This window comes from Xiphophorus hellerii, chromosome 2 (genome assembly GCF_003331165.1).
Source record: "Xiphophorus hellerii strain 12219 chromosome 2, Xiphophorus_hellerii-4.1, whole genome shotgun sequence".
NCBI classification, from domain to species: Eukaryota; Metazoa; Chordata; class Actinopteri; order Cyprinodontiformes; family Poeciliidae; genus Xiphophorus; species Xiphophorus hellerii.
In genome coordinates this window covers 22,568,557-22,581,574 of record NC_045673.1, presented here as the reverse complement: position 1 = coordinate 22,581,574, position 13,018 = coordinate 22,568,557, and positions in this window count along the sequence as shown.

Here is a 13,018-nt window from a genome sequence, read left to right as displayed (position 1 = left end):
ATAATTGCAGCACCTCACCTGCTTTGATCATAATTACGGCAGGTAAGGGGGCTCTCCAAAGAGGCAGAGCAGCTACAAGTCATAATGAGCTGTTTGCACATATGACCAAGGTGTTGTGAGAGTGGTGATGTTTAGAAATATTATACTCTGAGTCTGAGTAAAACTGGGAGAACTTCACATCCGGGATGCAAACTTTCAACAGTTACTATTCATTTGAAAATAACCGAAATGTGTGTCAGCTTGATGCACTGTTTAAAATACTATACACTGATGCGTCACTTGTGTTTGGCAATATTGTTATGAAATGCAAACATCTCCACCCTGAGAGAATCTGTACTAAACTATTGATTTGCTTTATTACAGTTCTACTGTCTAACACCTATTTATTTACTTACTGATGTTAATGTTGTGTGTGACAATCCTTCAGTGCTTCTGAAGACTGATTATACGGTGTATCACAAAAGTGAGTACACCCCTCACATTTCTGCAGATATTTAAGTATATATTTTCATGGAAATGTGCAGAAATGTGAGGGGTGTACTCACTTTTGTGATACACTCTATGTTATTATTACATCTATGTGTTTTTGTATGCATTTTCAGTGACTGCTACATATACATGGTCCCATTCTTTATTTCTTCAGCTATCATCTAATCTTACGTGAATATGTTTGTGAGCTGGACTGTAACTGATGGCACCAGACACTCTGGGCAAGCTTGTCAATACTGCTGCACATAGGAGATAAAACACATTGGTCATATTTGTGAGAAATATTAGTTTCTTTGTTATGTTCATTTAAGCCATCAAATATTTTTATTTCAACAATATGAGCGCACTTGAATGGCCAGCAGGTCCACGTGTCTTTTGAATCATCCAAAGAAATATTATCTAAGCTATTCAGCGTCCACTCTTCAATGGAATCTAATTTACAACGTGCCCACAAGACCCTTCTTTTGTAATATGAGGTGAGAGTCTGCATATGTGAGAGACAGATGGAGGACCATGCAATAGAAAAGGAAAGGATATTGAACAGGGTTACTATTCATATGCACTTGTGCAAAGAGGCGCGGTGGTTTTATCAAGTAATAAAAGCGGCACAGACAGAAAAGCCACTCGGCCAAAAAAATAAAAAATTGTGATAAAACACTCATGTTATAAACACACAGTGACAAAATCCTTTGTAGAAGCCAGGTTAGCACCCCAATTTTTGTATGTGTAAATACTTACAGGCAGTGGAGGAAACATGTCACAATGCCTGGTAAAAGCAGGGTTGTTATGACTCATTTGGAAAATTCAGATGAAAGTACTTTTTCTACAGTGGGTCTCTAAAAATCTGAATAAAAAACATAAACTTATCTTCCAAAGATCTGCCGTGTTTTTGATCTAAATCAACATGCTTCTTATCTGAATCAAAAGTATGCAACATGGTTATTATCTTTATTTTCTCTAACTGAATCTAGGTATTTTTTTAATTTTTGTTTTTTTATTTTTAATTTTAAGAAATTTCAAACTGGTTAGGGACTAATGATGGAAATTCCCTCTAAGATGGTGGATCATTTGCTTTTCTGTTAATTTGCTTTTTGGCCAATTATGACAGCGGTGGATTGGGGTATTTTCAAATTACAGCAAACAGAAATGGACATTTTTATTCTTTGGGATTATGAATGCAAACACACCAAACTGCTGCTTATAAAAACAATAAAGATGTTTCTAAACTGCAGATGTTTTTTCTGCTGTTGTTGAATTGTGACAAAATGTGGAAAACTTCAGTTGATGCACAAACCTGTACATCTGGACATCAGAACAGTACATAATAATTTTACCTTTAGAAAGAAAACTGTTACAGTACTAATAATACTTAATTTAATTTTGTTGTATGTGCTGCTTTGGGATACATACTGTATATATTGGGATATATATTTAAAAAAGGAAAACTCAACTTCTTTGCTTCCAAAAATAGCACCAGGACTGAGATTTTCCTTCAGCACTGTAAAAACCATGACACAAGTGTAGGTGAAATGACTCCCAAACTGCATATAAAGAATAGATTTCCCGCCTGGGAAATAAAAAGCTAAACAGCAGTCATAAATCAAAACAATGTATATTTGACCTCTTTGCCAGTTTTCACGAATGGCTGTCAGTCACTGTGATTAAATGCATCTCCATCATTACAAACCTGATTGCCTCAGGTAGAAATTAACTGATTGCAGCCCTCTGACACAACCTGAAGTGAGCCGCACACTGCATTTCCATATACATGCTGCAATGTTGACTCTGAGTGCACAAAGATAGTCTTAATCTATGTGAAAGAATGTTTTTTTGATATTCTGTGGCACCGCTTATCACTATTCTTTGTTAGCAGACATTTGTCTCACCTTCACCTCCTATACTTCTTTGGCAGTTCATTTGTTTGCTCCCACTGTTTGATGTCATTCACTTTTCCTCTATCTTAGAAATGTTCCGACTGCTGCTATCAGCAGAAATAAACTTGAAACATCGATTCACCCGACAACAAACATTTGGTCGATTCCCCCCAATTTTTTCATTCTAACCACATACTTTTATAGCATTTATTTCTTCCCCCCCCCCCCCAGAAAACAGCTTCCTTTGTTCATTAACTAAACTCTAATGTTAAGTCCTTGGATGCTACTGAGGACTCTGGGCGTATCTGAGAGAATAAGCAATGGAAAGTTCTAGATTATTCCAGCCGAGCTGATTATGTAATCAGCAAAAATCAATTGTGTAGACACATTGCAAAAACAAATGTGTACAGAAACAACTTCTCTCCACTTATTAAAAAACATGCTTAAATATTTAACAACACTCTTATCTCTCTATCTTGTTTGATTTTACAGCAGCCCACGGTGGGGCAGCCACTTCTGAGGCCCCATGCAATCAAACATGGGGTTTTATAGCATTAAAGCATCAAATGAGCGAAAAAAGAACATCTTATATTTTCATATATATTATTTACACCATTCTTCTGTCCACCTGTAAAATATTCTCTCAGAGGGTGCTTGCAACAGAAGTACAACCTTGATCCACACTCATAAATAAAGACGCTGTAAGCTGTCGATACAACACAACATCTTTATTTTAAAACACTCGTGCAGCGTGTGTCTTGTTGAGAGTCTGTAATGTTCGGCAATCTCAGTTGTCTCCAGAAGTCAGCTGTAGTCGATGCGGATCTCAGTTATGTAACAATGATGAAATAGCGCCAAAATATCCGGCTTTGTAAATAACATGGGGGGGAGTACTGAGTGTTACCTTGACTGCTGGTTGAGTTTGTAAACTCTGATTTTTAACATACTATTCACGCCATATATGTTTGGCTCTGGCATGACACATGCTTTAGGATAGTCATCAAGGCTAATTGTTGTTTTCCTTCTCCTAAAAGTGCTCACCTGCACAGAAATTGCACGGTTTTAGCGCAATTAAAATAAATCTCTTCTGTAATCGCTTCTTCACAAATCCCCCAAAACATAATGGACACAGAATAAATTTTAATTGATTACAGCAGCAGATGCTCATACATTTTTACTTCATTAGACGTATTTGCGGTTTGAGAGCTTTACTCTCCAGGTGCTTGTGCAGCAAAGACTACATACACTTAAGAAGCTCTACCTTTTATGAAAACATAGCACTCTTCTCGAATCAAAACGAGCACATGACGCTAATTATGTATGGTAAGAATTCCGCCAAAAATCCTTTCAAAACATGCTGCGTTTCAATAGTTTACACTGAGTTACACATCATCACCATCCTAACGAGTAACTTAAATATGAATTTCTGTGCAAGCTGCCGCTGCATAAAGATCACAAACCAATCCACAGGAGAGACATTTCTGCTGCCAGTCCTCTGCAGAATACAGATAGGATATTCAAAACTAACGATCAGGATGACAGTGATGCATGGCATAATCACTATCAGGGAAATCTGTGCATTTTTCCGCTGTATGTCTTTTCCCCACTGGGCCCTTTCCTGATTTTTTTATTATTTTATTTCCTGATTTTTGTATTATTTTATTTTATTTATTTGTTTTTTTACAATCAACAAGACTACCGGATAGAAATTAAAACTAATAGCAGTATTTAGCAGCAGCCCCTCTGTGGCATGTACGTGGCTTCACATTTAGTCAAAGTGACACTTTCCGGGCCACGGCACTGTCACCCTTTGGGGAAAAAAAGTAGTCAGTGCAAAGGTGGAGGGAGTTGCACATCATGCTGTGTTGTAGTAATCTGACCCATTTTTATGTCTCCGTGTGGATGACGGCAACGCCCAAGGACAATTTGTTTTGGGTTATCAGGTTAGTAGCTGATCATTTTTCAACACTCCGACCACAGCACTGTGTTGAAGACAGAAAAGCACCTCATTTTGTTACGTTTTGCCTCCAAAAACACAGACTTCCTCATTATTTTTTAAAATGCCTTTAAAAAAATATATCTGCAGGTTTATGAAGATCTTTTACAGGGCATAAAGTAGATATTTTATATATAGCTATAAAACTTATAAACACATACTTTTCAGTCTTCCAATTGTTTTTATTGCTAATATGTAACTACAATAAATTTTAATGTCAGAGAAGCGCCTTTGGTGCTGTCCTTCCTTAAAATGGGACAAGAGTACCATATGTGGATTATGGCATACCATTTAGATTCGCAGTTTCTTAGATTTGCAGGGTATTATGTATTTTCCAGCAACATTGTGCCATTTTAAATCACAATCAAGTAACTATGTAAACTTCAGTTATTATACAATTTGACTTTGCATCATAGCCGTGTCTTGCACCTTGAAATTGGCCTCTGTCCCTTTAAGAAACTTGCACGCTTTTCGACACTCCCCCTTCAGCTCATCATCACAACTATGCTTCTTTATGTCGTCCATTGATGTTTCTAATTGTTCCGTTTATAACCGTTGTTTGTGACCCCCTTTAAGTCTTTCTGTTTTGTCACTTTCTTCTTCCTCTTTCTGTGCAGGCAGTTGACAAGTCATTTCCAAACCTTAACAAGGCACTAGGCCAATGGCGCACTATGGTTTAAGTAAGCAAACGTGTAATATGTACGCAACCGCATAAATATGGTTGTTAATGCTGGCAAGGTCCAAACATGGATTATGTGGCAATCTACCTCTTTATTGTTACAAAATAAACAGTATTTTCTTCCAACTGCATTTTTAAATATAAAAGTAACAAAAGGTGGTCAAATAGTTTAATCTGATTGGCTACTCAGAGCAAAGGGCATATTTTAAATTCTGTTGTTGCCACGTTGTTAGATAATACTGACTTAGTCTTGGGCTCTGGGCCTATTTCTGCAGTGACTAAACAGAAATGCAAAAATATTCCTCTGAAATGGGTCAGTAGCTCAATCAAAAACACACAACCATTCAAAGTCCAAAGAAAAGCTTTGAGAAAGCTTTAAAAAATGTCAATCGTGGTCACTTTGGAGAATTTCTTGTAACTCGCAGAATTACTTCCTGAAAGCAACTTCAAACCTTTTCAACCACTTCATTGTTGATTGTTGCACAAGTTGTTGGGCTGAGATGTTTTAAAAAACGTCTCTGGGAATGGCCTTATTGAGTTACTGGCAGTCAGTAGCTGGAGTCACATCAGTTTTACGTTTGATGAAAGACCATCTGAAACCAAAGCAGTTACTCTGAGAGCCTACAGCCACTCTTTTGCTGTAGGTTTTCATCATGAGGATCAGTGTTGTCAAACGGTCTACAGAGCACTATGAAATCAGAAAGCCTGCACAGATTATTCTAACCTACTGTCATAAACTACAAGGTTGAGGTTCATCTTCAAGGTCAGTCGCAATATAAAAAAAATAACTGCACTGTGCAGATGGGAGCATTTTCAACTATGCTCTTATATTCCCTCTGTGCATAATTTGTTCGCCAAGCACACCGTCTCTTGTTTTCTTAAAAACAGAATGCCATTTTTAGAGGATGAAATCCCCATCCTTTTGTAAAGCCACTAATGAAACTTCAAAAGAGCTAGAGTTATAAAACCAAATGCACACCATAATGGTAGCAAAAGATAAATGCATTAATAGCTAAAAGGGAGGCCATGTTACATAAGGAGAAGAGCTGATTGAAGCGATGCGTTGTTAAGCTTTGATGTGTGCTCTTTTCCATCGGTTTTCAAGCACAGCACAACATAATATTGGCCTTACTGTATTCACACCAGAAAGAAATTGGGAGCGTTCACAGAATCTAAAGGTACAAGAGAGATAGTTGCACGATAACTGCATTTCAGGAGGATGAAATAAGGTAAAATAGGTCATAAATACCCTTTGAACCTTTTTTTGTCTCAACAAAACCTCAAACTTCTTTGAGCAATGCCTTAAAAATAGATTCCCCCCTTTATAGGTTTCTCCTGCTTTACTGCCCCTGCCCAAATGTTCATAATGTTCATCAAGAACCCGATAGTATCAAAAATAGACAACCTGAGTAAATATAAAAATTGGTTTTGAAAAATCTGAAATGATCAGTTAAGAAAAACAGATCACATAGGGTCAGGGATGCCCTATATGAAAAGTAATTGTCCTCTAAACCCTATAACTGCATGTGACAACCTTGTTAGCCATAAGGTTTATCCTACATTGCTGTGGAGGTTTGGCCCACACTTCTTTAAATAATTGTTTTAACTCAGACACAAAACCCTCTTTTCCTTTTAGTCATTGATTGATAGACTCAATGGTGTTTCTCATTTTGCTGCTAAATAACTCAAAGTCACAAACTTACCTTTTCACTTGGAGTTTTCAGCTGGAGAACATCATTCATGGTTCCATAAATCTGGTCAAATTCTCCAGGTCCTGAAGGAGCAAAACAAGCACAAACCACCACTACAAAATGTTTCATTTATTTAGAAATTCAATGTTAACTTTATATCCAATGCAACAGTATGCACACCTTCCTAATCGTTACACTTTTGTCTTGTCACGAGAATATTTTGCCAACAGTTTCAAGTTGTCATTTAGTAAATGCGAGATGCGTCTTTGTCCACCATTTGGTCAACAGCGGCTTTTTGCCTTGGAACTTTCCCATAGATGAAGTATGAGAATCATGATTACTGACCCAATGTTAAACTTCGTCAGATGATCTGAAATGTTCAAGTGTGGCAAAAAATAGAGACGTAAAAGAAACATTTTTGAAGTAGACAAAGATATCTCTACAGCCCCATTGCAGTAGAGAGGATTATTCTGACTCCGTGTGCCGTGGAAAGCAGCATTGTCAGCATAATGGTGAGGTCATTACTCTGTGATGTGCTCCCAGCAGCTGCACTGAGCTACAGTTCCATCATCAGTCACCTGTAGCAAAACCTGGGGGCAGTGAAGAGCTGAACTCTGAACCGCAAGGCCTGGTGGCAGGATTCTCAATACTTGCCACAAGTGTCCCGTTGTCTGTAACCCAGAATAAAGCTGGAGAGGATGCTCTTGATCCTTTGCCATACTGACCATTCCAAGAATAAAATATACATTTAAATACAATATTCCATCCCTCCCTCTGCCCTTTCTTTTTTTTAGTAAAAATTAAGAAGCAGAGGGAAAGATCTAAATCTAAGTGAAGTGTGATTTCTAATTTCAAGACCTCCCCATGGATTTATGTGGACATGAAGATAATGTGAAAGAAGCACTCATATATTTCTGACATTTGGCAACAAGTGGTAAACACCAGTCAATGCACCGACTGTCAAGTACTTATTAATTCCGAATCTGAAAGCGGAAACAGACTCTGAATAATAATAACAAGTTATTTCAGATGCAGACTCTGACCCGTGACTTGTGAAGAAGGAAAAGCAAAACTTACCAAGAATTTTAATAGGATTCAAAGAGAGAGTAAAATGCACAAAGGTTACAAAAGGAAGACATTTGCATATAAGGGAGCTTCAATTGTTTGCCAGAGGCATTAGTCTGCTGTAGTTTTTGGTTCAAAAATGATTGGAGAATATAAGCATTTTAATCCAAGATCTGATGATTACTATTATTTACACTTTTAAGCAAAGTGTAACTGAATGAAACATAAAACCAGCAGCTAGTCAACTATGAACATTTCCAATATTTGCATGAGAAATTATTTCTGATGTAGGGCTACCAGGACTGCAGCAAGAGTAAGGATGTACTTCTAATATTTTAATGTACAAGTACCAATTTGGGTCCTTACTAAGAACCCAGGATTAGTCATTAATCACTAATTTCAGTATTAACATATATTTTTTAACATCCGTCACCACCATATTAAGGAATAGTAAAATCAAAATGGAAAAGTTTTACAAAAATTTGATATTCATCCAGAAATCTCCATATGCGTTCAAAAGGTGGAAAACCTCATAATATAAAGAAGGTGTACATTCATTTTCAACATGTATTAAAGCCCCAAATACAGTTTTTCCCCTTAAAAATTGCAGTTTTACAGTTTTTTTTGGTATTGTTATTTCTAATTATGTTCTAAAATATTGACATGCATTCCCCCAGTGCTCTTGGCTGAGGTGGAAACAAAACACACTAAACACTTGGTGCAGGGAGAAAATGTGCCAAATGTTTCTTAGAAACAATATGAGATTTCAGCCAATTATGACACACAAACACACTCTGCAGAGAGTTTGAATACACAGAGCCCTGATGAAACCTAGAGTGAGACAACAGAGGATTAGACTTCTCAACCAATCCCTTCGAATGCATGAATAATATATTCACAGCTGGCTGTAAACCAAATTTCTGCATGATGTTTTAGTACTAAATGAATTAAATATGAAATGCCTTTAGTGAATTTTTGTAATTATTTTTTTTATTGTGTTCTTCCCTCTGAGGCTCATGGGTTTTCTGCCATATCGACGACTGTTTGCATCTGTGAATATTTTTAATCTGTGCGACATAAAACAACAAAATAATTAACTTACCAACTTTATGTCGAGGCTTCAAGTCTAATTGAGTAATTGAGTGGCTGGATGGTTTGATAGTTTAACTTTTTTTTTTTATATAGTAGCGTGATGCTACTAAAATGGTAGAATCATCACTTGAACTCAACTTTGAAATCAACTGTGAAAGCTTTATAATTTTTTTAAAAAGCATGCATGTGATCAAAGAGTTCTTTGCTTTGTTTTTGGGTGTTTGAGATTTGGTAATGTATCCCTACACTGCTTCTGCTGGGCACCTCTAAGTTTAATCAATGTCAGGATGTGCACGACCGACACTGAAACCAATGCAGGATAAGAGAGGCAGCCATAATATCCATGCAACCGTGTAATTAAAAGCAAGTATATTTTCTGCCTAAGAGGCCGTGGCATCATGGAGCTGATGCCACTGGCTCTGAGCCAAAAAGGTGTCAAGGAAGTTTGTGAAACTGTCATATTGCATATTTTATTGGTGCTTTTCATAAACAAAAATCTTTTTAAATATATGACTGTAAAAAAAAAAAAAGTGTAGCTCATAATAGTGCTCACAACATTGCTGGAGTTGGAAAAAAGCCTTCATGAGGATGCTGGCTGACCCTTTTCCCTTTGATTAGGTTTATGCTTTTGAAAATTGGGTGTTATGTATATCTAGAAATTACATACACACACAATTATATCATTAGTTGCAATGTCGCGATCGTAACTATTAAGGCAAATTCACTCATCATCTGCAAATTTTGCCCCGACTTTGAAATGAACTGTCGGGATTGGATTTTTTTACCTTTCAACTTTACCGTAAGTCTGACCAATCATCTTAATGTTTTCCAGATATGTCTGTCTTTTCTGACCAATCAGCTGAATTTTGACAAATCCCCTGAGCCGCATTGTAATTTTAATTCCTGTTTCACAATGTCTCACATTCATTCATCTGCTAGATGAATTAATGTGTGATGCAAAATGGTAAAGTATGTCTTCTTTTTTTTTTTTTTGCAAAAAAGATGTTTTGAAAGGATTTGCTGATACTGTGTGTACCATCCATGTCACCTTGAATAACCTATATGGAATTCACTTTGGTAACTCCTCAGAACACGATTTTATTTATTTTACAGGTACTGTTTCAAAAAGGTACTGGAAAATGTTATTTCCACTTTAAATATTAACTATGTTAACGTCCTGTCCTTCTTGGGAAGGTTATATGTAGCAATTTCAGCTTTCTTTGTAAGACCAAGTTATGGAAAAAAATAATAATAAAGCTGTTTGAAAAAGGTGCAGCAAAATCAGCAATTATAGGCATTTGACTTGTAACTGAGTCCGTCTTCAAATATTGCATAGCACTGTATAACTGCACCTTCACCAGCAGTCACAGCCCAATAAATCCACCACCTGTACAGTCAGCAGTGTGGATGAAAACACTAACACTGTTTAGCAAGCTAAAATAGATGACTAACTACTGTCCAACCCAGTTGCCATCAAACTCATCCAGCCTCTGATTTGGATAAATTGCATTAGTCTCAGTATACAGCTGACTGTAATACAAGAGTTGCAGGAGAAAATAAATGAACATTTATTGAATAGTGCAGCAGTTTTTCCTCCCATTTGTTCTGGGGTAAGTATGATTTATTGCTATTCATCGTCACTCATGTACTCATATTCAGACTGTAAGCTTTACATACTCCTCTGATGGAGGAGTTTGGGTGTATTAAACTGGCTCGTCTCCTGTTGATACACTGCTTGTGTTTAGAATATTAACAACACATGACATGAGTGTTTTGCTGTAGTCTGGGCTATGTTACAGCTGCTTCTTAAAAGAATAATAAAAACAAAATCAACAATTGGTTGAAAAATTTCAAGCAGATTTTTAATTTCACCATGATATTCATTCTTATTTCAACAGTCAGGGGTGCAACACACTTAACGTGCCAGGAATAAAGTAGAAAAACATCCTTCAAAATGTTGAGTAATTAGATTCCTTTCGTTGTGCAGCTAATGTAATATGTCTGTCTGATTTTATCCACTTTAAACAAGGGGTTGTCCTAAATTTATTTCTCACAAGGAGGTACAGTGTATTTGTTTTCTTTGGGTGCATTTTACAAAAAACTTTTAAGTGTCTGTCTTTCTGTTCACATTGGTTATATTTCTTGAATTTTTCATTACTGATCAGATGGACATTTGTAAAGCCAAAAATATTAAGAACAGACAAGCTTTTAAAGGGCATTCATATTTTCTTCAATATTGTGCTTTTTTCTGTCAAATCTCAGAAAACTTGACATTCAAAATGATTTTTAAGGGCTTATTGCAATATTCAGATTTCTAGAATATTATCTAACAAAACTACAGTCATCAGACTTATTGTAAATACATTTTTATGATCAAATTTAGGATGCTACTAAGTATCTTCTCATCTTGTTTCTTCTTTGCAACATTATACACATTTTTCTGGTCTGGTTTTAGTATTATATGACATGTAAATTGTAAGGGTTCTTCATAGATCCACTGGGACAGTTTTTATAACTATGCAATCAAGTTCATGATTTTTTTTCTTCTCTAAAGCAAAGTATTTTAGAGATTAAATAGGTTCCATCCACAGCAATGCTGACCATTCCTCTCTGCCTGGTAAACCAGCTGACTCATCAATAACAGTTTGTCCATAGGGTCTGCATTCATTACGCGCTGCTACATCTAGCTTGATAAGGCCAATTACCACAACAAGGCTCTCATGATATCAGAGATCAAAGTTTAAGTCAATTTCTAAAGAGACGTCGAGAGACATACTGCACGATGCAAATTACCAGGTTGGTTGCCTTTGAGATTTGCAAAGAGAAGTACGGAAAAGTACATGCTCCATCATGTGTCAAGTGGATCTAAATGTCAACAAATTCTGCCCACCCTGCATGAACAACAAGAGAGAATTTGTAAATTTTTTTTGCTGTTCTGGGAATCCTAAAGGTTATAAGTAAACATTCATAATAGCTGTGTGTAAAGGCGTGTGCATGTGTGTTTTTCGGACTGGTGGAGCGCTGAAGAAGAGGCAAGCCGCTGCTATCTGCTTGACATTTCTGTCAGCATCGGTATTTGAACTGCTGGGTAGCTTTGATAAATACCATGGCTGTCACAGGCTCGATTTTAATTACACCTGACCAGGTCTTTCAGGAGCTCATGGATGAACTTAATTAGCTCACAAGCACTCAGGGTAGTTCTGGTGTGAGCTGGTACCACATATGCAGCTTCTTTTGTGCCTTTTTAAAAAATTGGTTGGTCTTTTAACTGCAAGAATTAAAGACGAGGAAAGAAAATGGACATGAAGAGCACAAGAAGTGTACTCTCCAATGTAAAATGCAGTGGCGCATGAACAACATTGCTTTTAAATGTCACACAGTGTTACGGAGTAAAACATATTGGCAATTGTGTTCAGAAAATCACTGTATATGTTGCTTTGGCATTATAAAACAGTGATGCATCTAATTTAAGTTTAGTCTGAAGAGAAAATAACACCCTAATCACACCACTGCATATCTGTTTTGCATTTGAATGACAGAGGGAGATATGGGAAATAACGCTGCTGCTTCACTTTCCTCCACATCTGATACCTGCAGTGCTTAGCCAAGATGAAACATGTTTTTTGGGGGGGGCTTCTTAAAAATTCCCTGCCAAGGGTTTTGCAATTTGGTGTGATTTCACTCCACAGCTGCTTCAAACAGGTCAGAGTTTGTTTTCCTGCAGACTCCACTTGGCCAGGTGAATCCTGGTATGGTTAGCTTATAGCAGAAATAAAAAACAGAGAAAACCAAAGAGAGGAAGTGTCATCTCGCATGCGTATGATTTGCAGGGGTGGACGTGATCAGAAAACCTTTAAATGCAGAAAACTCTGGATCTGTGTGGCCTCAGCAGCATGTCAAAGCCTCTGCGCTGTCTATTTCTGTATCCACATTTTGTCTCATTTACAACATGCTGCCTAGCACACTGTCTCCCTTTGTCTCATTTAGGACATCTTCTTGTGACGGCGCCACAAAATAAGTGGCCATTGTGACTGCATGACACTATTCACCTGATTTGGTCTGATTTCAAAAGTGCAGTGTGAAAGAAAATGGATCCAATTCCAACATATGGAAGCCCTCTGGACTGTTCTTG